The sequence below is a fragment of the Antechinus flavipes genome, chromosome 1 (assembly GCF_016432865.1).
Source record: "Antechinus flavipes isolate AdamAnt ecotype Samford, QLD, Australia chromosome 1, AdamAnt_v2, whole genome shotgun sequence".
NCBI classification, from domain to species: Eukaryota; Metazoa; Chordata; class Mammalia; order Dasyuromorphia; family Dasyuridae; genus Antechinus; species Antechinus flavipes.
In genome coordinates, this window is record NC_067398.1 from 263,240,228 (window position 1) to 263,267,414 (window position 27,187).

Genomic DNA, 27,187 nt, shown 5'->3' on the forward strand with positions numbered 1-27,187 from the left:
CAACAACTCTGTGAAATAAGTACCCATCTGAAAATATAGTGAAGAGGTTAGAAATGTAATGTCAGAGAAACTGAGGCAAAATAGAGATTAAAGAACAATCTGATTATTAATTTATTGGAGAGCAAATCAATTGACTGGATAAGACTTTCACCTCAGAGTATCTAACCTTGAGTGTTGTGACAGCAAGACTTTTTATAGGATCACAAGATCAATGAATAATGGGGAGGAGGTGCCTGGATGGGGATACCCTAATAGGGGAAGGTACCTAGAATAACACAATGGAGGGAGGTACTGGAGAGGTTACTGAGAGTCTAATGATGTCTAAAATAGATAGAACTTTATCTTGTCAAACATTAAAAGGGAGTGTTTATAGCCTAAAGATACAGGACCTTTATCTCATCAAATATTTAAAAGGGAATGTTTATAGCCTGGGGTTTTGGGGCAGAGTAACTGAGGTAGGACAACTTCAAGGAGACAATGGCGTAACAGTAAACTGACAAAAATTACAAAACTAAATACCTAAAAAAAGATTCAGACTCAAGTTTTCTTGAATCCAAGCCTCTCAAGAGTTCACATTTACATAGTGCTGAAAGGTTTGCAAAGTATTTTAGAGCTATCATGTGATCTGCTTCTCACATGATCCTATGAAATAGATGATACTATCACTGGGAACCAGGTCTTTGAGAAAGTAGAATTGATCATACAGAAAAAAAAAAAAAAAATGCCCAAGGGAAGAGTCAAACTCCAAGTCTTTCTGTTTCCAACTTGTGTGGGATGATTGCAAGACCCCCTTTCCCAAATTAACTAATCAGATATGTTCAGGTACAAAGAGAAAGCATTTATTTAGTTCCTGCAGGGAAAGGCCTAAAACACTCAAGAGGCATCACAACTCGCACATGTGCTCAACTCAAGCAGCAAGTAGAAAGCCCGGTTAAACAGGAAAAGACCCAAGCCTTTTCATTGGATAAATTATAAGGATATAAACATCCTTGACCAATGGTCACCAATGTTGTCTGCTTCCTGTGGGTCATGTCACTAACATGCTCTCAAACCCTTCTAACTAGATGCTCCATTCAAAATATTAATTGCTTTTACAAATCAACGCTTCTTGTCTCTTGTTTTTAAATCACTTTTTTAAAACTTTAAAACTTTTAACATTCACAATTAAATGACTCTGGACCAAAATTTCATAAAACTTATACATATATCCAGCAGAGTTGACAAAATTTTAAGGTATAACTCATAATTTTACAAATTACCCAATATATACTTTAGAAAGTAATATAATTAGAAGGATACAAACATGACCTCTCCCTAAGGTAGGCTACCAGAACTTTGTTTTAATAACCTATATTTTGACTTAAAATCAAGTCAATTTAACAGCTTAAATTCCCAATAATATAAAACTGCTTTTACTAATGTATCTCAAATAATGAATTTTACTCAACTGATTGAACACAGTTTCTTTCTCTCCCTCTGGCCCTACCTGTCCCTGCTGCAATCAGAAGACAGGGAAGGGGAAGAAAAAGACTCTTTTTACTCTATGCACTATCCTCCCCCAGGAATCCCCAATTTAATCTAATTGCTCTGGAATCTTGAAATGACCAATTGCCAAATTCCCCAATCATTACTCTCAATGGACTTACCTGCAGTTCCAACTTTGGCCAGAATTGGAGTCTACAGAAAAGTCAGGCTTTTCTCCTTTTTTTTAAAAAACAAATTCTAGCTCACATAAGCAGACATGTGAAAAACATGACATGACATGACAAAGACATTCTGCACAAAGAAACAAATTTTAAAATCACATGAAAGGGGACTATCCCTTCCCGAAACACCCAATCAAGCACACATTTCCCCCTCACTTTTTTTTGTTTAGAGTTGGCCTGCCCCCTCTCCGAGGATCCAATCTCAGCGCCTGACCTTCTGTAATACACAGAATCAATCTTTTGGTGACTTGGCAGACCAAAACTGGGAAGTAGTTACCTAGCTTCCAAAGCCAATCACAGAGTATAACTATCTTGTGTGATTAACAGCACTTTTTTCCTGACTCATCCCTTCCCTGGGCCCACACCACCTAAGGACAATCCAAGGACATTCACAGTGCCCCAATGGATTACACATACATAAAATTACCTGGCTTTCTCTTACCTGGGCTCCATCTTTGGAGGCTTGTGCTTCTGTATGTATCTCAGTGTCTCTCCTAGGCCCATTCTTCAGAGAGAGAGGTGTTGTGCCACAGTTCTCTTTTAATGCCCTGACCTAGTTTCCCTAATTGTCCTATTCAGTTACTCTGCCTCAGGTTATAACCATTCCCTCTAAATGTTTGGTGGGATAAAGGTCTTTATCCATTTTAGACATCATTAGAATATCAGGAGCCTCTCCAGTACCTCCCTCCATTATGTCATCCTAGGTGCCTCCCTCCATTAGGTCATCCCCATCCAGGTACTGCCCCCATTATGTCATTGTTCTTGTTACCCTATAAAAGACTCTTGTATCTGACATTCATTGCTGGATTCTTGGAGCCAATAGTCTCATTCAGCCCTGGGACCAAACCATGGATCCATTTGGTCCCAGTAAATCTCTCCCATTTAATAAATTATATTATATATTTTAAATTATAATGCATCTCCCCAGAGCATTTTGTAGATTAAATACTCTCTAATCTCTATCTTGCTCAGTTTCTACGGCATTACAGGCTGAACCCCATAAACTGTGTGGGACGGGTGCTTGATCCCCTTTCCCAAATTAACTAATCAGAGACATCTTCAAGTACAAAGAGAAAGCATTTATTTAGTCCCTGCAGAGAAAAGCCTAGGCAAGCAGACCCAATTCCCACCATGTGCTCGATCTGATCAGCAGAATTAACACTGGTTAAATAGGAAAAGATCCAAGCCATTTCATTGGATAAACTATAAAGATATAAACATCCTTGACGAATAGTCACCAATATTGTCTGCTTCCTGTGGGTCATGTTACTTCTTGTAACCTCCTGAGGGTCTTACTTTCTGGCCCTGTGAATAGGGATATCATGTGACAGTCTCAAACTGAGAAAACTTCATCCAATTTGCCCCATTCAAACCCTAGCAATATACGCAATATAATATATTTACACAATTTACAAATACTTTCCTTATGTGAGAAATTGATATTTATTTGGTTTCTAGTTATGAGAATTGGATTAGAGAAATGAGGCTTAAATTAGAAAACTGAAACCCACAAGTACATCAAGGAATAATCTAGGGTGGAGGTTATCTCCCCCAAAAGAATGTGGGAATGTAAGCCCCTTGGGAACAGGGACTGGCTATGTAATGAGGGATGGGGTGAGGATTAGAATAAAGGAAGCCACTAGCTTCTGCACTGCACACCCTGGCTACTGCTGCCTGATCTACAGGGATTGTGCCCTTTTTCATGAAAAAGAATAAAGATTTTTTCTGATCTCCAACTCAAGCTTCGAATTTTTGATTCTGGTGGTTGTCATCCCACACACAACAGTTCCAATTATAGATTAAATCTGCTTCCTAAAAACTAAGCTAGGTTAAAAAAAAAAAGAAAGAAATATCAAGTTGTACTTTGACACAATTAATTCTTTGGCAATAATAAACCACAAGACAAAAAACAAAAGGACAAAGTTCTAAGCAGTCCTTTTCTGTTTCCACATTAATAGTGGTAGAAAAGGCGAGACAGGATACAGAGAATCAGTAAGTTTTTAGATTGTCTATAAACAGTGATGTAAAAATGTCCGATCATTGACAGCCAACCAATCAAAATACTATTGGGAAAAATGAACTACACATCAATACTGACATTCTTATTATAAATGAAACCAGGAAACAAATTATAGGTAAATGAAAGGTTGCTGGATCGTAGGACTATTATCAGATTTATAAGGAAACTTAAAGATGTCTCAGTTCACTCCATTCATTTTACAGATCAGAAAATTGAGTCCAAGCTGAGAGAAATACGTTGCCTCAGGCTGGCAAATTCGGAATTAAATCCTGTTCTTCTAGCTCCAAACCTAATTCTCTTTGCACTATAACATGTTGACTCCTTAAGGCTCACTAAATCAATTCAACAACTATTTAACACTTATAAAGCATTAGGCATTGAGAATATGGAAGACATATCAGTCCCTACGCTCAGGAGCTAATATTCTACTGGAAGCATAAGGAATATACAAAGTTAAGAGAATACAAAATACATTTAAAATTACACAAGGTAATTTTAAAAAGGAAAGAGCAACAACAACTGGGGTATTCAAAAAAGGCTTCATGTAGGAACTGGCAGCTGAGCTATTATATACTATTTTCTCAAATACAGTTAGGGATTTTAATTAACAAAGGTAAGAAGGGAATGCATTTTTTACTTGATGAACAGCCTTTTTAACTAAGACATGTGGACAAGAGATAGAATTTTTTAGAACAGCCAGAATGAAAGGGACTAATGAGAAATAACACTGGAAAGATAGATGGGGACTTTATCATAGTATAGAATAGAATAGGCTTCAAGGATCTCAGATGGAGACTGATACTGATGTAATCCTTTTTTTCCCCCTGAGGCAATTGGAGTTAAGTGACTTGTTCAGGGTCACACAGGTAGGAAATGTTAAGTGTCTGAAACCAGATTTGAACTCAGGTCCTCTTGACTTCACGGCTGGTGCTCTATCCACTAAGCCACCTCGCTGCCCCATGATATAATCCTAAAATTTATGAAAGTGACCTTCCTTCTCCTATACAAGTATATTTTTGATAATGCTTTGGCCAGTAGCTGCTTTTTTCTATACCTAAATAAAAACAGCCTGCCTGGGGTGAGCAGAGGGGAGATGGAGCTGCTTCTACTGAAACCACTAGAGTTGTCCCCTGCTATGGCCTGGTGCTAGGCATAAGTGTCTGATGAATTGCTCCTTTCCTCCATTTGTCTTTCTTACGCCTCTTATGATCAAAGAACAGTGACCAGAGGAGCTCTGTGTCTGACAGAGTTTGGCATATATTGTATATTCCTGGACAATTAATAATCTCCCTGAGCATTAATTTATTCAATGTAACATGAGGATAATACTTTTTACAATGCCTACTTTCACAATATGGAAAAGACATTAAGCTCTTCAAGCTAAATCAGTAAGTTGCATATTCTTGCACATTTAACCATTTTGGAAAAGCTTTCTATCACAGTCTTAGTAAAAAGTCCAATCCAGATAAATTAGGAAATTTCTAAACTTAATAGATTGGGTGGTAAGCTTACCATTATGTGATGTGATGAAATGTTTGGCCAGAGCAATATCAAAGAATATAAAAAATAGAATTCTTACAAGGTGCTAAGTCACTGGAATTGATAGAGACAATAATTAAATAATTTAGCATGGTACTTAACAGTTCTCTAGTTCACTAATGAACTTAGTACTTATTAGAGTTCACACCTTTAAGATTCACACCTTTAAAAGAGCATATATAAGCTAGGAGCCTCAACCAGGATTGACTCCAGGAGATTCACAAGTCAGAAGCCCACAAGCCCACTCTCTGGGAGGAGGAGCCAGATTCATTCCAACTTCCACCTTTGTGTTGGCTGGAGGCTTTGGAGTCATAGTTGAGCTAGAGGCAGAAGCTGGAAGAGACAAAGGACCAGTGGCAAGAGCTCTCGGAACCAAGGAGAGAGATAGGCCTCTAAGAAAGCTAACTGGGCTATTTTGAAGGAGACAATAAAGGATCTGAACTTTTAGCTCCTGGCTGCATGTGAGGGAATTATTACTCTGAACTGAAACTAAAGCTGCTTCCAGAAGCCCCCCAAGAAACCTGTTCCCAGAGAATATTATATTTTAGAGAAGAATATTACAGGAAATGATCCTCAGTCCTGTTCAGCCTCCTTCGATTTCCATAAAACTAAGGTGCAATAGTAGAAAAGGAAAGGTATTAAGAATTACACCATTTTATGCTTTTCTTATAGTTCAGTTCACCTTTTTGGCTCTAAATGCAAATAGAAAATGGAAAAATATACCTTCAAGAAGCTTATATGGAAAAAGAAATACAATATGGAAAAACAAAAAAGGACATTGGACAAAACACTAACTGGAATCAGAAGACCTAAGTTCAGATCCCACCTCTGACACTATCTTTGTAACATGAGGTAAGTTACTGAGCCAACTTCCTGAGGTTCAGTTTCCTTATTTGTAAAATGAAAAGACTGAACCAGGAAGTCTCTGAAATCTCTTCCAGCTCTAGATCTATGATACTAAGAATATATGTATATCATCTGAGAAAGGAAAGAGGATATCAAACACCAGGGGACCTTTTCATAAGAGATGACACATAAACTAAGTCCTGTAGGAAGCTAGGGATTTTATAAAGTAAATGTCATGAAGGAGTCACCCCAGTATAGGGGGTACCTAGATCTGTGGGATAGAAGTATGAGTTTGGGGAACCAGAAGAAGAACAGTTTGGTGGATCATCGGATATATTAAGGGGAAATAAATGAGAAATGAGCCTAGAAAATTAGGCTGGATCTAGATACTGAAGGGCTTTAAAAACTAAACTTAGCAGTATATATTTACTTCTAGAGCAGGAGTCCATAACATTTTTTCAGGTCAGCCTAATAAAGTTTATAGATATCCTTTCAGAATAACATTTTTAAATGCATGATTTAAAAATACAAGATTACAAACCAAACTAATTATATCAACGCATAGTTTTATATATATATTCTTTAAAAAACCAAGTTCATACATCCAGCCATTCTGGAGAGCAATTTGGAACTATGCTCAAAAAGTTATCAAACTGTGCATACCCTTTGACCCAGCAGTGTTTCTACTGGGCTTATATCCCAAAGAGATACTAAAGAAAGGAAAGTGACCTGTATGTGCCAAAATGTTTGTGGCAGCCCTGTTTGTAGTGGCCAGAAACTGGAAAATGAATAGAGACATTTTACAGCAATTAGGGTTAAAAATGAGTACTTCGGTTTTTTAAGTAGGGCTGCTGTTGAAGGCCTGCCAACACTTTTTACCTGTTCCTATCCAATGGAAAATTGATACACCAGTGTGGATAGAACAGTGGCCCTTAGGTAGTGATAAAATTCAGGCCTTACCAGATATAGTACAGGAGCAGCTTGAACAAGGGCACTTACAATCTTCTCTAAGTCCTTGGAATTTCCCCAGTGTTCATTGTAAAAAAGAAATCTGGAAAATGGAGGATGCTCACTGATTTAAGAAAAGTGAATCAACAGATGGAAATTATGGGAACTCTTCAGCCTGGACTTCCATCTCCTACTCAATTGCCTAGAGTCTTTTGGGTCATCGATATTAAGGATTGTTTCTATTCTATCCCTCTGGATAAGGAGGATATGAAAAGATTTGCCTTTTCAGTGCCCAGCATTAACTTAGCTGAGTCTTATAAAAGATATAAAAGAATGAAAAATAGCCCCACTATGTGTCAAATGTATGTTGCTGCTGCTCTTGCTCCAGTAAGAAAAGCATTTCCAAAAGTTATGCTATTATATTATATGGATGATATATTGGGGTGTGCACCTGAGGAACAAATGTTAGCAGCATGTCCAAAAAAGACCATAGAAACACTAAGGAATTCCAAATTGTACATAGCTGAAGAAAAAATTCAAAGACATGCTCCTTTTCTATATTTAGGATACGAAGTATACCCTAAGGTGCTTATAGTACAAAAACTGTCCTTAAGAACAGAGAAGCTAAACACCTTAAATGATTTTCAGAAATTGATAGGAGATATCCAATGGATGCAACCAGTGTTAGGCTTGACTACGTATCAGTTACAACCATTATATGACATTTTAAGGGGAGACAGTGCTTTAAATTCACCACGCCAGCTTACAAAAGAAGCTCAAGAGGCTTTGAGAAAAGTTGAACTGGCTTTATCCAATGTGGTTGAAAGAGCCACTCAAAAACCCTTGGAAATATCAGTTTTTGCCACACAAGAGGCACCCACAGCAGTCCTTCATCAAGGAGACAGTGTGATAAGAGTGAGTGAACCTCCTGGCACAACCAGAACAAAGCCTTACTCCTTACCCAGTGCTTGTGGCTAGAATTTTATTAAAGGTCATTAAGCGAGCAGTACAATTATCTGGGACAAGACTTGACAAGATATGCACCTTTTACACCAATACACAAATTAATGTGTGCTGTGAGACCATTCCAAAGTGGCAAATTTTATTAGCTATGGCTCCAAATTTTACACATGGGTCTCCATTAAAGATAACAGACTTTTACATAATTGGCAATGGATTCTTGAAGAAAAAGTTTCTAAAGTTCCTCTTAAAGGACCAACTATCTTTACAGATGCATCCAAACATAATATTTGAGCTGTATACTCTCATGATTTAACTATAAAGAGAGTAGCCAGAACTCCTTTTCAGTTCACTCAGCAGAATGAATTGTATGCAATCATTCTAGCTCTTACTTATTATCCAGGAGACATAAATATAATACCTGATTCGGCCTATTCGGTAGTGTAGTACAAAGAATTGCCAAGCCCAAATAAAATTTTCATCCTCTAATATATGTCAGCTCTTTAAGAAACTTCAAGAGAAAGTGAGAAAGCATCCAGGTAAGATTTATATTTTGCATGTCCACTCTCATAGAGGACTTCCAGGTCCCATTTTTGATGGTAATCCAAAGGCAGATAGCCTTCTAACTATGTTGGTCAATACTCCTTTATTCCAAGAAGCCCAGGCATCTCATTATAAATATCATCAGGCTGCTCGAGCTTTACATTTACAATTTGGAATAACAAGAGAGGAAGCTAGGAGCATAGTAAAAGCCTGTACTGCCTGCTTTCCTTTCCACGCTCCTATACTGCCTCCAGGGAAGAACTCTCGTGGTTTGAGACCCATTGAAATCTGGCAAATGGATGTGACCCATTATAAATTTTTTGATCATCTGTCTTTTATCCACGTTGTGGTAGACACCTTTTCAGGATTCACTTTTGCAATACCAGCAGCAAAAGAGACAGCCTGAGTGGTCACTGAATTCCTCACACAAGCATTTGCCATTATGGGTGTGCCACAAGCAATAAAAACAGGCAATGGTTCTGCATAGACCTCCAAACATTATGCACACTTTTGTGCACAGTATAAGATTTTACACACCCCTGGCATACCTTTTAATCCTCAAGGACAGGCAATAGTAGAGAGGAGAAACAGAAACATTAAGACACTGCTCCAAAAACAAAAGAAAGGGGGAGCCACAGGTAACCCTAGAGAACTTCTAAATCTAACCATTTATACTATTAACTTCTTGATTTTTGATAAAGATGCACTGGCTCTGGCAGACAGGTTTTATAACCCATCAGAAGGGCAGTGTCCAGTGCGAGCAGCTCCACTATCTTTAGATAATCGCCAGATGATGTGGAGAGACCCAGAAAGTGGTAAATGGAAGGGACCAGATAGGCTAACTGCTTGGGGGAGAGGGTTTTCTTGTATCTCTACAGGTGGAGAAGGAATCAGATGGGTGCCAATGAGCCGTATTTACCTTGTCCATCACAGAGAGACAGAGTAGACCCTTGAAACGAAGAAGATATAAGAAATACTGGGTGGTTCTGTTGCTGATTGTGCTCACCATTGAAAGAGCGTGGCAGTTATGGCGTTTGACTCATGGACACAGAAAACTGTTGAACTTCAAAACCCTCAGGAATTATTGGATTTTCTGAGAAATGATAAGACTGTTATAGGACTTCAAAATCTGCTGGAATCATTGGATTCCCTAACATATAAAAAGATTTTTGCAGGACGTCAAAAACTTGGGGGGATCAATGGATTCCCTGATATGTAGAGCAATGACAATAGATGGTTTTGGACTATCTCTTGGCTGCTGAAGAAGGTGTATGTGTGACTGCTATTTACATACTCTCCTCCTAGAACTTCTGGCAATTTTTTACAACACCATGTTGATTTATATTGTTTGTTATATAATTACTTGCATGTACAATTCATGTTTGTTACACCATATCAAGCCTGCACTGACAGTGGGGAGGGTCATCACTAATAGCCTCTGTGTTATTGCTATGTACTTGTGTAATACCTTCCATGCTGATGGATTTGTGCAGACCTGTTTCTAATAAGACCCTTCAGCCCAGAGACCAGCAAGCAACCCCCACTGCCCTTTGGTGCTTTTCATCTCCCTTCCTGAGATGTTAGGGAGGGCATGATTATCTCCTTTTCAGTGCTTTCACTTCCCTTCCTGAGAAGTTTGGGGGGGGGGTCGTGATTACCTCCTTTTTGTGCTTTCACCTCCTTTCCTGAGAAGTCAGGAAGGGTGTGATCACCTCCCCTTGGAGGCTCTGACCTCCCTGAGGAGTCAGGGATGGCATGACCATCTGTGTTCTAAAATAAAAGAAAGAGGGAGATGTAATGGGCTGAGACTTGAGATGATGCAGTGAGGTCCCAAGCACGTGAGGCTAAATAGTAATTGGACCATACTCTATTAATATATGTGCTTGGAGAAAGAATGGCCTGTGCCCACTCTTTGTGCAAGTCCTGATGTGTTGTATAGGAAATGACGATTTTGGTGGGTGGAGGCAGGGGAGTGGATAGGGAAGCGGAAAGACAGACTGCTGGCTGGCATTTTGTCACTGCTGCTCACATTGCTATCGTGACCGCCCTTCACCTCCAATCCCCTTTTCACCTTCAATCCCCCTTCACCTCTGCTAACTGGCTTCCTGTCGCAGCTGCCCATATTGCTATCACAATCCTTCTTCACCTCTACTGAGAATAAAGATTGAAGATTTTTCCCTTAACCTGAATTCCTGACTCCGGCTGATTTTAAATATGCAGTCATCACAGCTAAGAAATAGACTGGTTGATCAGTAGAATAGGTCAGGTTCACAGGACAAAACAGTCAATAACTATGGCAATCTAGTGTTTGACAAATCCAAAGATCCCAACTTTTGGGATAAGAATTCACTATTTGACAAAACCTGCAAATCAGTATGGCAGAAACTAGGCATGGACCCACACTTAACACTGTACACCAAGATAAGATCAAAATGGGTTCATGATTTAGACATAAAGAATGAGATTATAAATAAATTAGAGGAATATAGGATACTTCTCAGGTGGAGGAGGAAGGAATTTGCGACCAAGGAAGAACTAGAGATCATTATTGATCACAAAATAGAAAATTGTGCAGGGTTGTATTGGGCTTATATCCCAAAGAGATCTTAAAGAAGGGAAAGGGACCCATATGTGCAAAAATGTTTGTGGTAGCCCTTTTTACAGTGGCTAGCAACTGGAAATTGAATGGAAGCCCATCAATTGGGGAATGGTTGGGTAAATGGTGGTATATGAATGTTATGGAATATTATTGTTCTGTAAGAAATGACCAGCAGGATGAATACAGAGAGGCTTGGAGAGACTTACATGAACTGATGCTAAGTGAAATGAGCAGAACCAGGAGATCAATATATATTTCAACAATGATACTGTATGAGGATGTATCCTGATGGAAGTGGATTTCTTCGACAAAGAGATCTAACTCAGTTTCAATTGATCAATGAAGGACAGAAACAGCTACACCCAAAGAAAGAACACTGGGAAATGAATGTGAACTATTTGTATTTTTGTTTTTCTTCCCAGGTTATTTTTACCTTTTGAATCCAATTTTTCGTGTGCAACAAGAGAATTCTACAGATCTGCACACATATAGTATATCTAGGATATATTTTAACACATATATAAGACTGCCTGCCATCTATGGGAGGGAATAAAGGGAGGGAATGGAAAAAGAAAAAGAAAAAGAAAAGAAACAAAAAAATTATATCATAAAAATGATAGAAAAAACTAGAAGCTAGTTCTCTGAAAGCTGACAAATCTTTAGCTAATTTGATTAAAAAAGAATAGGAAAAAAAATCAAATCAATAAATTTACAAATGACTAAGACTTAAATTTAAAATCACAACAAAACTAGAAGTAAAAATAATCAAAACATATTATGAAGTTAGTTATATGCTAACAAAATTGAGAATCCGAAATAAATAAAGGAATATCTTCAAATACAAAATAACCAAATAATCTAAACACCAGATAGAGATCTGTATAACCAGATTTGGGGGGGGGGGGGGAAGTAAGGGGCAGAGGTTTTCTGGAAGAGGGATGGAGAGGAAAAGAGGAAGGATTCAATTAACTGTGAAGAGTGGAATCAAGATAGCAAGGTTTTTTACATAGAGAAAACCAATATAGCAAAAATTAGAAGGTAAGCAGGAAACTGATCCTGATTCAAAAGGAGCATCCAGTAACTTTTGCCTCACTTTGGTCTGAAAGTTTATCAGATCCAAACAACCATGCTCAAGGTTGTCCTGACCCCTTCATTCTCCTTTTTGCAGAAAAGCTGCAGGATTAACTAACAGGATTACTATTAGGAGCCAGGACTAAATCATCTTTTTCCATTAATATGGCCTGATATTTTAATATCCTTGAAACAGCCATCTCCCTGCCTTTTGGTTTTATTGTCCTAATTTGATGTGGGGTGCTCACCACTCGTGCTCCCCCAAATGCCAACTTTCTACTCTCTCCTAATATGGCCATAGCTGCCACAGCTTGAACACACTCAGACAATCCCTGAGACACTGAGCCTAGTAACTTTGACAAGAAGGTCATTGGCTGCCTTTGTCCATCCCATGACTGAGTTAACACCCCTAAAGCCTCTCCCTTAACACCGAGTTAACAAAGTAAAAAACAAGTGAAATGATTTGTCTAAGGTGGGGAGGGCCAGGACTGGAGCAGTCATCTGGTCGTACTTCAATTTGGCCACCTTTTTTTTTTTCTTGCTTTGGCCAGGTTATATATATATAATCCTAAACTCCCATTTAGTTTGAGATAAGAGAAGGTCAATAATCCTTTAAACTCACTCAGGGCTAATTTTCCTAGTTCTTTCACTAATTAAATATTTCAAATACCTAATCTCTCTCTGCAGAAACTGAGATTTCTTAGGTCAAATTCTCAAACTCTGAGTGTCCAAAAAGTTCAATAATGCAATAGTAATCGCTGAAATTTCTTCTCTTCTTTCCAGACAAAAGAAAATCATTCACATGTTGTAACAACTTGATTTCTGGGGGAACTAGGAATAATACCAATATCCCTTCTAAAAACTTCTCCCAAAAGATTGGATGTCTTGGTGAACCCTTGGGATAACACTGTCCATCTATATTTCTACCAATATCAGGATTCTCCCACATGAACGCAAAAATAACCCTGCTATCTGGATCAAGAAGGCAGGCCCAGAATTCCTCCTTGTGCTCTGAGTAATGTATTTAGTTTAGGCACCACTGGGTGGTAGATTGATACCAACTGAGTAACTTTTCCAAGATCCTGTTGTAATCAGTAATTATCACTGCATTTCCTTACTGCAAGCATTAGTGTGCTGAATCTGGACATTCTTGGTTTTAGATGCTTATCCTGTAGTAGTTGTGTAATTATCAGTTGTAGTACTTTTTTTCCTTCCAGAGGATGGGGTATTGTCTTGCCACCATTCTGAGGGTCCTTTAAGGGCTTTATTTTTAGTCCTTCTTGATTCCCATCCCTAATCCAAACCCTAAAATTAATTTTCTCCTCTTCTTTAGTTGTCAAAATTAGTATTTCAACTCTCAACTGCTTATTTCATACTCATTTCCAAATTAAGCCTAATTCTCAAATCCCTTCCTAATAAATTGGTACCTGCTTCAGGTACATACAACAATTTGGCCTTCTCTTTTACCTTCCCATCTATTTCTACTTCTTTAAAAATTGGTACCCAAAAGTTTTCTCCCCTATCTCCAGAGACCTTTAAAATATTTTCACTTCATCACTTTTGACCAGAGAGTCAAGGGTGATCTCTCAGCTCCTGTGTCAACTAGGCAAACAACTTCTTCCCTGGAGTTTCCAAGCTTCAAGTTTACCTGGGGTTGGGTTAATGTCCTATTCTTCTTCCTCATCAAAGATCATGAGAGGTGCTCTTCCCTTAAGATCAGGGGATTCTCTTCTGAAATGTCCTCACTTCCCACAAAGAAAACATTCCTTCTTATCCTTCCACTTTGCTTTGTGTCCTGCTTCACTAACTATTTTGTCCATTTGTTTCCGGGTTTCCAATAGCTCAAAATTGACATGTTTTATCCCTTCTCTGTCCCCTTCTTCACCATTTTCCTTACTGTCTGTATCATAAGTCTAGTTTTCTGCTTCTGCTTTTCATCCTCTCTCCTTAGACTTTCTGTGCTTCCTTAACAGTTCTAATTTCCATCAATCTATTTTCTAGAGCTTCTTGTTAATGTTCAGATAAGAACTGATTAAAAATTAACCCTAAGCATTCCTTTAGCTACTAGATCTTGTGGATCCTCATTCTCTCTAAAAATTCAAAGGGAATTTCATCCTTTTCCTGAGTGATATCAAAGGCACCATTTAGATTTTGACATTTTAGTACTATTTTCTTAATTCCAGTTATAATTAATTCTCTCAGACCTTGCATATGAATTCTATGGGCCATACTGTTATGATCCCATCTTGGATCCACATTGGGGTATTTAACCTCAGTGGGCAAAGCACCTGGGAGAAGGATGCCTCCTCTCCCACCCTCCCATTGCTACCTTCCTGATCATATTCCTCTCTTCCTCAGTGAAGAGAACATTAAGAATGGACCTTAGTTCATTCCAGGAATAAATATTTGGACCCCCAAACTGGTCTAATTGTTCTGACAGTCCCATCAAATCCTCTATCAGGGGATTCATTTCCCATTTAAACACCCATACCTCTATAGCACTAAGAGAGGGGACATTCATATCCTAGTCCTTCTCCTGGCCCTCCCAAGGGAACCTCATGAAGAAGGTACATAAGAGCCAGAGTGAAGGGTCAGGAAAAGTGTTCTAGTCTTTTTGGCTTTGAGACAATTCATCCCTTAATCTAGAGTGGGATTCCCTCTTCTCCTGTTGAGATGCTTACAGTGCTCTGGGCACTGCTGCTGCTGCATAGAAAAGTGAGGTACAGCAGGGGATTGAGGAGTAGTAGAAAGGGGAGATTGATAAGGAGGGGATGTTCTTGAAAGAGAGTACCATTTATTTATTTCCTCCTGTTTTTTCTCCCTCCTTTTCCTTCTTTGTTGGTGGAAAGAGGAGAAATAATTTGTCTCCTTTGCAAGACCATTTACGCAATAAGGTAGTCACTGCTGCCAGACCTCTCACCCAACTTTGTATAATCTTCATCTATCTTACTAGAACCTTATCATTTATATATAGATTTAGGAGTTGGCAAATCCAGTTCTCATCTGCCCCAAACTTTAGCCAAAATACTAACAGTTTCAGCATAGGATCCTTTGGTTACTTATAACAACAATATTCAATCTTTTTTTTTTTATCCTTTCTCTGGGTAGTCCTGGTACCCCAGTTAGCTAATATCCTCCCCAATGGCATTTCAGGGAGGGAATCCTTACCTCCCCTGGCACCTTTGTCTTACCGGTTTTCCCTCCCATCCTAAGATTGTTCCTCTGAGGGCTCAGAACTGGGTTGGTCTATTCTAGGATATGATGCTGGACCAAAAAGGCAGTATTTTAGACACAAATCTTCCTACCTTGTCTGACACATTGATTTGCATGGTCCCTGACCGGCTCCCTCTTCCCTGGATTTGTTCAGCCACACTCCTAGGCTATGTCTCAAGTCCCACTGCAGCCCTGGGGGAGCCAAAGTAGAGAGCTAAGCGCTGCTAAAAGGTTGGTACCCTCAGGCAGACACCCAGGGGTTTGGGAAATCCTGAATGAGTCCTCAAGTTGTTATCAAAGACTGTGTAACTCAGTGGGGTTGGGAATAACCATGGGACAGACTGCTGCTGCTTCCCCAGCAGCAAGCTAATCCAAGAGTAGTGTTACAAGCAAGTACAGCAAGTAGAAAACAAATGAGGTCATGATAATGTGCGAAGGGATATGGGAAAACTGGAATACTAATGTGTTGGTGGAGTTGTGAATTGATCCAACTATTCTGGAGAGCAATTTGGAACTATGCCTAAAGGGTTATAAAACTGTGCAAACCCTTTGATCCGTCAGTGTCTCTACAGAGTCTGTATGCCAAAGAGATTATAATATAGATGCAAAGCACTTAATACTTGAATTCTGTAAAGACAAAGTAGGAATACTTCTGGAAACTTCTTTTCAGGCATCATCACTACTTTAGACACTACAATTTCCATTCAGAGAAATATGGGATTACTTAGGAAATCATTCCAAGACAAATTCTCATTCTTATCATTGAGATACATGTAGTACCTAGCTATGATAAAGGTCATTTTAATCAGGGATACATAGTTTTGATTCTAGGTTTACTGGTGATTTTGATTTACAAAATTCTCACTTCCTTGAATGGCTATATATGATAACCCTGGCTTCTAAGATCAAGGGACATTCAATTAAGAACTGAGTTTTTGCAGAATGAAAGTACACTAGTTATTACTGTGCTTTGCTTAGAGGAAATAAAGTATACATTCACGAACATGCCAACATCCTTAATAATATATACTATGTCAACAAATGATACTTCATATAGAATAAGCTGTGTAACTCCTTGGATTGGGAGGGGGTTAGAGATACACTGAAGAGTGAACACAGTCAGATGAGTCCAATCTTGTGAAACACTTCCTAAAAGAGATTTACATGTCACAAAAGATAACAAAGGGTTCTCAATTAGAAAAATTCTTCCACAAATAAAATCCCTTAGGAAATTTTAAAGATTTTTGTAGATGCTATATTCTCTTCTTCCTCTCATTTGGCTTGTTGTTTCTTTCTTTCTTTCCTTTTTTTTTTTTTTTTTTTTTTTGGGTAGTTGCTGATAGGTCTTTTATTTATTTATTTATTTGCTTTTAATTATAACTTTTTATTAATAGAACCCATGCCTGGGTAATTTTTTACAACATTATCCCTTGCATTCACTTCTGTTCCTACTTTTTCCTTCCCTCCCTCCACCCCCTCCCCAGATGGCAAGCAGTCCTATATATGTTAAATATGTTATAGTATATCCTAGATCCAATATATGGGTGCAGAACTGAACAGTTCTCTTGTTGCACAGGAAGAATTGGATTCAGAAGGTAAAAATAACCCAGGAAGAAAAACAAAAATGCAAACAGTTTACATTCATTTCCCAGTGTTCTTTCTTTGGGTGTAGCTGCTTCTGTCCATCATTGATCAACTGAAACTGAGTTTGATCTTCTCTTTGTCAAAGAAATCCACTTCCATCAGAATACATTCTCATACAGTATCATTGTTGAAGTATATAATGATCTCCTGGTTCTGCTCATTTCACTTAGCATCAGTTCATGTAAGTCTCTCCAAGCCTCTCTTGTAGTCATCCTGCTGGTCATTTCTTACAGAACAATAATATTCCATAACGATATACCACAATTTACCCAACCATTCTCCAATTGATGGGCATTCATTCATTTTCCGGTTTCTATTGACTTGTTATTTCAAGACGGTCAAAAGTTTTCCATTAATTCTATTATTCCATGACTCAAGTTTTAGCCATGTAAGTGTTTTCAGTTGTTTCAGGTTTCAAAGAAAATATTAGGGTCTTTGTTTGATATGGAGATTGACCAAGTTGTGTAGGGCAGAAAATAAGAACTGTATAATTAAAGGGAATGATTCAAGTAATTGATGAACACTTATTGTCCATTGTGGGCATAATATTTAAAATTATGCTTGCCTACATAGAACTTTTTTATCTATTTGGAAAGACAAATGTACATATCAAGCAATGTGATAATTACAAATAAAAATGAGAGTTGTAGAATTGAGAAATCATCAGTTGTAGGCATATGGTAGTTTAGGGGAAATATTAATCACCCTTTTAAAGGAATCACCATGCCATGGTTTGAGTCATCACTAATAGAGTACTTATGAGCTGATGAAAGGAAGAGAGGAAATTCTAGGGAGTAAAACTATATGGATAATTAAGTGCCATAATACTCTGCAAGTCTGTCTCTACTAAAACAGTTCATTGGCTTCACCACTGATTAGTTTCTCCTCTCCCACCTACAAAATAAGGATATTTTCTTCTTAATTCCAGAATGTTAATAGCACAACCTTTTCTCTTATCTTCCCCTACTATCAGGAAAATGATCTCAGTCATTGAGCATGCATATATAAAGGCAAGACATCATATAGCTGCTGGAAAAGTACCTGTCGGTATAAGTCACACAATTAACTACTGAATAGTACATCCAATCATAAAAAAGCCTTCATCCATAAGCCTACTTGTAGGGGGCAAAACTCAACAACCAATCCTGATGTTGGGACTAAATTAGATACTCATGAGTCACTGAACACTTAACAAAGGTGCTAGTTTGTGCAGCCCTTCCTGGCAATTCCTATGGTCTTCTGACCTACCCAGAACCCACATGGCTACATTAGAGTGGTAGTAGTTATTAGAAGGGGGTCAGAGGAGTTAAGAGGAGAAGAGACTGCAGGCAGAGAAATCAAGGAGAATGAGAACTAAGAAAAGGCCAATGGATTTGTTAACTAAGAGATCACTGTTGTCATTATTGCTGTTCTTGTTTGTCCTTAGTTCCTTAGACAACAATGACATCAGAGATGTGATGCAATAACATATAAGTGAATTGAATCTGAGGGAAGGAAGGCTGTGCAAAGTTACCAGCCTCACTTTCTCTTCCAAAACCATATGAGTCCAGTAGCCAGATATAGTTCAGCATGACTGGAGATGGCCCTTAATATAGTGGAAGCCTATCCCTATTAGGTTTGGCAAGGGCAATTTCAGTGAGATGATAAAGTCAGAAGTCAGACTGTAATGGGTTAAGAAGAGAGTGGAAAAAATATAAGTGGAGGTATCTTTTGTAGACAGCCATTTCCAAGAGGTAAGTCACAAAAACCAGAAGAACTATAAAATGATAGTTCATAGGCATAGAAGGATCAAGTGAAAATTTTTGTAAAATGGGGGGACAAAGCATGTTTTTAAGTAAGAGAGATTAAGCAGATAGGGAGGAACTGAAAATAAATGATAGGGTGGGATGAGAGAGAAGGCAATCACTATTATTTGACATGGCGCTAACAGTATTTATTGCAACAAAACAAGAAAATAATTGAGGGGATAAGTATAGGCAAAAGGAAACAAAATCATCACTTTTTGTAGATAATATGACAGTTTCTTTAAAGGAACCTAGAGAGTTAAAAAAAAAATCTCAAACACTTGAATGGCTAATGTAATGCTGGAGAAACTGAGGCAAGATAGAGATTAGAGTTTTTAATATTTTATTAATTGAAGAGTATAATTGACTGGACAGGACTCTCATCTAAAAGTAGCCATTGATGAATGGGAGAATCCCAAATTTTTATATACTCTTTTCAGACAAAGAAGAGAAAAGAAGCAGGAAAACTTCTTTACAGACCCATTTGGTTTTATCAGGATGGGAGGAGACTATAAATTTTTACTAAAAGCCAGAGTCAGATGTCTGAATAAACAGAAATAATGATGTCAATGAGGTATCCGGGATAGTCTTATCTTTTGGAATATTTTAGAGGGGGTAATGCCATAAATTCTTGAGGGCAGGAGTTAGGAGTCAGGAAGTCTGATCTCCCCCTCTTCTTGAGTCTCACATTGACAATTTATAACCTTAGAGAAAATGGTCCTCAGTCTTAATGGAACAGAGGAGGATTTTACAACTAAGGGGATTGAGGCAGAACAGTTAAGGAAACTGAGATAGAACAATTCAGGGAAACTCAGTCAGGACAATAAGGGAAAGTAGTGCAGGGAAACTGAGGTAGAACAGTTTAAAGAAAGTGTGGCATAACAGCTAACTTCAAATTTGCCAAATATAAAATGTCTACATAAATCATTGGTATTTCTAAGGGTTATTAACAAAACCAGCAAGAGACAGAAAAAGAAATTCAATTTAAACTAAAAAATGTATAAAATATTTAGGAGTTTATCTACCAAGATAGGCCAGAACTATATGACTATAAGTATAAACATTTTTCTAAGAAATAGAGACCTAACTGGAGAAACATTTTTCATAGATAGGCTGAGATGATATAATAAAAGTGACAATGCCACTTTAATTACTTATTCAGGGCCATGCTGAAATACCAAAAAATGACTTTGTATAACTTGAAAAACTATTCATCTGGAAGAACAGAATATCAGAGGAAACAATGGGAGAAAAAAGTTAAGAAAAAAAGGAACTCGGCAATAATAGAAACGACACTATAAAATAATAACCAAAAGAGAATTATTGGTTCTAAAAAGAGTGTCACCATCCCTGTCACACTCACCCTCTCTCTCTCTCTCTCTCTCTCTCTCTCTCTCTCTCTCTCTCTCTCTCTCTCACACACACACACACACACACACACACACTACAAAAAAAAAAAAAAAAGCAATCTTAATTGATCAGAAAAGTGTTTGGTTTTTAATGTAATTTTTTAAATTTATCAAGCTTTTGCTTTCCTCTCCTCCCTTTTCACCCCCTAACAACAAGAAAATTCCTGTAACAAGTAGTAAATAAGCAGAATCATATTGGCTGTGTCCAAAATTTAGTATTTTATAGTCCCCTAGAATCCTGTCCGATCATTAATTGGATGATCAGGAGTTCTTACTGGTTTAATGTCATTGATGCATGTAAACTCTCTTCCTGGTTCTGCTCACTTCACTTTGTATTAGTTCATCCAAGTCTTTCCAGGTTTCGCCATTTCTTTCGCATAAGAATATTTCATTATAGTCACACACCATCATTTCCTCAACCATCCCCCAGTGGGGCCCATCACAAACAGAAGCAAACACAGCCAGAGCATTTTCCAGGCATGAGGCCGGCTGGACAGGAGTAGCAGGCACGGGGAAGAAAACGCAGAGCGGGGAGGAGGCAAAAAAGGGAGGATTGCGGCGTGGGGCAGCAGGGGACACACATGGGCAGCACTCACCGGGCCTCTCACGGTTGGTGGGGATCAAGACAAGGCCACAGTCGCCTTTCCTGCCTAAAGGAAAATTTGCAAGACTCTGCTGTTGCCCCTGAGCGACTTCTGGACTTCCTGTCCAGCAGAGGCTGCCCAATAATTATCGTGACTTCTACCCTACAACCGACGAATCCAAGCAGTTGCCTCAGAGACTGGGCCCACCCTTCCTAAACACGTGGCAAGAGTGAGGGAGACACGTGATGCAATTTACCCTCCCCCCACTCAACGGCTTCTAAGCAGTCCTTCACTTGGAGAAACCCTCGCCTCTTCCGTCCCCTGCCGGGGTCTGTGCCCTAATTGCGCTTGCGCATGAGACAAATTCTCCCTTCCCCCCCCCCCCCCCAAGAAAAAATGCTGCTCCATGACTCTTCCCTGGGGCTTCGCAATCAGGGGGTGTTTGGAGAAAGAGTTAATAAGCAGGATCCCTAAGTATGGTTGGAACCCCAAGCTAGACATAGATCCTTAAGTACTTAATGACTCACTTCCTGTGACAGCTGTAGAGGGGGAAGGAGTCCTTATGAAAGGCCTGTTGTGACTCCCCCATCTCTGCTCCTCCGAGGGCGGGCCTGGTCTTATTTTTCAGCAATTGAGGGAGATCTTCTTTCGCATTTAGTCTGTCATTGGGGAATGGGAGGTGGAAGGTGTGGGAATCAGTCCTTGCCTCGAGACCAAGAGGCAAGAACTCAACAAAACTAACTCTGGGGCATAGTTGAAGGGTCTTATTTTGGGAGTTGAAGAGCGGAAGTTGAGAGTTGCAAGGATTACAGACTTCTCCTGGGTCTGAGTAAAACCCGAAACAGTTGACCTGCAAGTGGAATATTGCTGGATTTCTATTTGTCCCTGAGTTGGAGAAAAGCAGATTTAAAATTGATGTGAGAAATTTCATAACATTTACAGCAATTCAACAAAGGTTTAAACTACCTCAGAAGCTGAAAGTGAGGCTTCACCATCAATAACAGGCTTGTTGTCAAGGATGTTATTGTCAAGGATGTTGTAGGCACCTGTGGTAGGATTTGGAGTAAGTATCACTTCCAGTTCCAAGATACTTTAGAACAATGAAGATTAAGATAGGAGTAATAACAATCTATTTCAAGAAGGGGCTACAATAGCTTGCCAATTTACCAAAAGCACTGTCATTTATTATGGTGACTTCTCAGCAATTTTCCCAGTGAAACCGTGAACTGAGTGTCTAATAATTCCAATTCCACGAGTCCTAGTAGAGATGATGGAATGATCCTGAGATATTCAATTTTTGTTGTGTTACAAAGTAGAGATTACTCCGTGATAGAATCAAAGGAGGAAATTATTACAAAACACAGAAATTAAGCTTTTGTTTAAAAAAATAACTTTAGTTGATAGTAATGATTACTAAAATAAATGAGTATAAATCTTTCAGCTTAACTACATAATTGAGGGAGCAGAGCATAGTGGCTAGGCCACTTCCTGGATCAGGAAGATCTAGATTCAAATCATACTTTAATTATTAGTTTTATAACTCGTTATATGTCCATTAACTTCTCTAGACTTTACTTCTCTTTCAAATGAAGTGTTGGACTCTGATCTTTTGGTTCCTTGCATCTCAAAATATATATTCCTATGAATTTATGACAAACTGTTGTATAAAGCTAAGAACTGATTAGTGTGAATAATTAATATTGTGAAATGAAAATTATAATTATGTAAAATATGATCATTTATAACAACCCAATGGAAATATGAGGTCAAATTCAAATAGCTGATCACATGATGAGACTTATTGCTCAGATTCATTGAATACCTAGCTATCAAGAAGTGGATTTCCTTTTTTTCTTACCGATTATATGATTTCCTCTTCCCTTTAGTAACCAAAAGGCAGTGTATCCTTTAAAGGTCTCAGGTGAAGGCTTTTAAAGGCCTTGAATTGAAATTGTAAAGTAATTCTGAGGAAACGCATGATATCCCAAAAATAAGGCATGTAATGGTAGTACAATTAGCTGGAGCATTAAGTGCTCATTGTGGAATGTTGAAGTATAAGGAGATATGTTACAAAAGTGAAATGTTTTTTGATTGCTGAACCTTTCCAAGATATCTTGGCATTTACTGGCTACATTTCTTTTTTTTATAAAACAAAAATTTAATAGGCATATGTTAAAAATTAAGATAATACAAAATTGTTAATAGGCACACATTAAAATTAATATATAACATATAACACAAAGATTGTTAATAGGCACATATTAAAATTAACATATAATATATAACACAAAAGTGTTAATAGGCACATATTAAAATAAACATATATAACACAAAGGTTGCTAATAGGCATATTAATAAGGATATTTGTGGGGTGGCACAGTGGCTAGAAGGCTGGGCCTGGTATCAGGAAAACTCTCTGGTTGTTGCTCAGTTGTGACAGCCATGTCCAGCCCTTGTTGTCCCCATTTGGCCTTTTCTTGGTAGAGATCTTCCCTAGTGGATCCAGTGGATCCATTTTGTCAGATAGAGGTAAAATGACTTGTCCAGGGCTAGGCAGGATGTGAGGCTAGATTTGAATTCAGTTCTTCTTGACTCCAGGTCCTGTGCTCTATTTCTTTTCTTTTTTTTTTTTTTTCTTTTTCTTTCTTTCTTTTTTTTTTTTTTTTTTTTTTTTTTTTTTGTGAGTGGGTTGGGGAGGAGACATTTATTTGGTCACTCCATACAGGATTTGGGGGCACAGGAGTCAAGGGCATGTTACAGTGTGCCTGACCATGGGAAGCACAATGGCAAGTGAAAAGAACATCGACTCTGAAGATAGAGGACTTGAATGAAACACTTGAGTCTTACAGTGTATCCTTCAATTTCTCATCTTTGTTGAAGTAGTTGTAGGAGGAGTTGGGTTGAACTATATTCTCTTACTTTACTATGTTGTCTAGTTTCTCCTTTTTCTACTTCTCTTGATTCCTGTTGTTGGAGATCAAATTTTTTGTTTAAGTCTGGTTTTTTCCTTAGAAACAGATGGAATTCCTCTATTTCATTAAATATCCATCTTTTTCCGTGGAAAAAAATATTCAGCTTAGCTGGGTAGTTTATTCTTGGCTGCATTCCAAGCTCTTTTGCTTTTCGAAATATCTGATTCCAGGCCCTTCGATCCTTTAATGTTGAGGCAGCCAGATCTTGCGTGACCCTTATTGTGGCATCTTGGTATTTGAACTGTTTTTTCCTGGCTGCTTATAAAATTTTTTCTTTAGTCTGAAAATTCTGAAGTTTGGCCACAATATTCCTCAGAGTCTTTATTTTAGGGTCTTTTTCAGAAGGTGTTCGATGAATTCTTTCAATGCCTATTTTCCCTTCCGGTTCTATTACTTCTGGGCAGTTCTCTTTGATGATTTCCTGTAAAATAGTATCTAGGCTCTTTTTTTCACCATAATTTTCTGGTAGTCCGATAATCCTCAGGTTATCTCTCCTAGATCTATTTTCCAGGTCTGTTGCTTTTCCAAGTAAATATTTGACATTTTTTTCCAATCTTTCATTTTTTTTTTTTTTTTTTTTGGTTTTACTGGACTGATTCTTGATGTCTCAATGAATCAGTCATTTCTATTTGTTCAGTTCTGATTTTTAGTGAGTTATTTTCTTCATTAGCTTTTTTTACTTCTTTTTGTATATGTCCAATTGAGTTGTTTTGCTCTATGGAATTTTTTTCCATTTCACTAATTTTTTTTTTTTTTTTTAGTGAGTTATTTTCTTTTTCCAATTTGCAAATTCTGTTTCCCTGCACTTCTTGGGAGTTTTTTTATCTTTTCCAATTCACATTTCAGGAAGTTGTTGCTCTCTTGCATAGCTTCTCTTTCCTTTCCCCATTTCTCTTCTAGCTCTCTTTTAGGGTTTTTAATAGTCTCTTCTAGGAGAGCCTTTTGTATTGGAGAACAACAATTGTCTGGAGACTGTCTGCTATTAATCTCTTCAGGATTGAAAAGCTGTTCTCTTTCTGTGTAGAAACTATCAATCGTTCTTTTGATTTTTTTACTCATTTTGTTAAAGACTGTAGGGTCTGCCTTCAGAACCAGGAGGTTACTAGCTTCCTCTGCAGAGCAGTGAAAGGTGTATGGATGGGTAGCTGTACTGCCAGCTGGCTACAAAAAGCAGCGAGGTACTGGAGTGCTCTGGGAAAGAGTTCCCCACCCAGGAGTAACTCAGGCCTGCAGGGTGGAGCTGGGAAAGTGCTCTGCAAAGAACCCCCACTGTGTGAGATAACGACTGCCCTGGGGCTAGACGAGTTTCACTTCCCAAGCCAAAGCCTGCCCTGGGTCTATGGGTATTAGTAGCTGAGCAGTGAATGAATTTGCAGGGACAGGAAGTGTCTGCCCCGAAGCACAGTCAGCTGGGGAGGTTCTATTGCCCCAGGCTGAGCCCCCCACTCTGCCCATTAGAGGCTGCTCAGGCTGTGGCCCCCTGCCGTGTAGATCAGCAACTGCCCCCGCAAAAGCCCCAAACCGCAGGATGTGGCTGCAGGGCTGTGGTAAAGTCTTCCTGAGTCACTTCCAGGTTTGAGGGGTTACAGCCAGATCTAGTTAGGTTCCGGCGTTTTTTAGAGTCCCCTCTGTTTTAGGCTTTAATTTCTCTGCCACTTTACTGCTTTGTAATCAAGGTAGAGCAGTTCGCCTATAGCAGAGTCGTCTCTATAACTTCTCTAGCCACAGAAATCACCCCCACCCCTGGTCTGCTCAGGACGCTAGTCTCTCACTGCCTGTGCTAGTCTGTTCCTGGCCCCTCAGGACAAACCTTTCCTGGCAAGCTTCCGGATTGACTTTGGCTGGTAAGTTGTAGTGCTTCTCATCTTCATGAATTTAAGCAGTGAAGAGCTATTTTTGAGGCTGGATTAAATAGTTGGTTATGAGGGGAATAAGAGGAGCTTAGAGAGTCATGTGTGTCTGCTCCACCATCTTGGCTCTGCCCCCGGAAGTCCCCCTGGCTACATTTCTTAAGAATCATTCCTTACCTCATTTCCAAAATATATAGAGAATTGACTCTAATTTATAAGAAATCAAGCCATTCTCCAAATTGATAAATGGTCAAAGGATATGAACAGACAATTTTCAGAAGATGATTGAAATTATTTCCACTTGTATGAAAGTGTTCCAAATCACTATTGATCAGAGAAATGCAAATTAAGACAACTCTGAGATACCACTACACACCTGTCAGATTGGCTAAGATGACAGGAAAAAATAATGATGAATGTTGGAGAGGATGAGGGAAAACTGGGACACTGATGCATTCATTGTTGGTGGAGTTGTGAACAAATCCAACCATTCTGGAGAGTAATCTGGAATTATGCCCAAAAAGTTATCAAACTGTATGTATCCTTTGATCCAGCAGTGTTACTACTGGGCTTATACCCCAAAGAGATACTAAAGAAGGGAAAGGGACCTGTATGTGCCAAAATGTTTGTGGCATCCCTGTCTGTAGTGGTTAGAAACTGGAAAATGAATGAATGCCCATCAATTGGAGAATGGTTGGGTAAATTGTGGTATATGAATGTTATGGAATATTATTGTTCTGTAAGAAATGACCAGCAGGATGAATACACAGAGAGGCTTGGAGAGACTTACATGAACTGATGCTATGTGAAATGAGCAGAACCAGGAGATCATTATATATACCTCAACAACGATATTGTATGAGGATGTATTCTGATGGAAGTGGATTTCTTTGACAAAGAGACCTAACTGAGTTCCAACTGATCAATGATGGACAGAAACAGCCATACCCAAAGAAAGAACACTAGGAAATGAATGTAAACTATTTGCATTTTTGTTTTTCTTCCTGGGTTATTTCTACCTTCTGAATCCAATTCTCCTTGTGCAACAAGAGAACTGTTCGGTTCTGCATACATATATTATATCTAGGATATACTGCGATGTGTTTAACATATATAGGACTGCTTGCCATCTGGGGGAGGGGCTGGAGGGAGGGAGGATAAAAATTGGAACAGAAGTGAGTGCAAGAGATTACGTTGTAAAAAATTACCCTGGCATGGGTTCCATCAATAAAAAGTTATTAAAAAAAAAAAAAAAGAATCATGCCTTAAACCCAAATCACTCTGATTCTCATAAATTGGCCAACAATAGGTTGATTTGCCCTTGAATAGTGTTGCTTCTCTCATCCTGGGAGGATGGGCCCTTTCTCTAGACTCCTTGGAGCCTAGAAGATCCTGATCTCTCAGATAAAAAAGGGGACACAATTTCAGAGTGATAATTTTAAAGGGAATACAGTTTCAGTAAAAGGAACAGTTTTCCTTCCCCTTCAAAACCAAAGTGG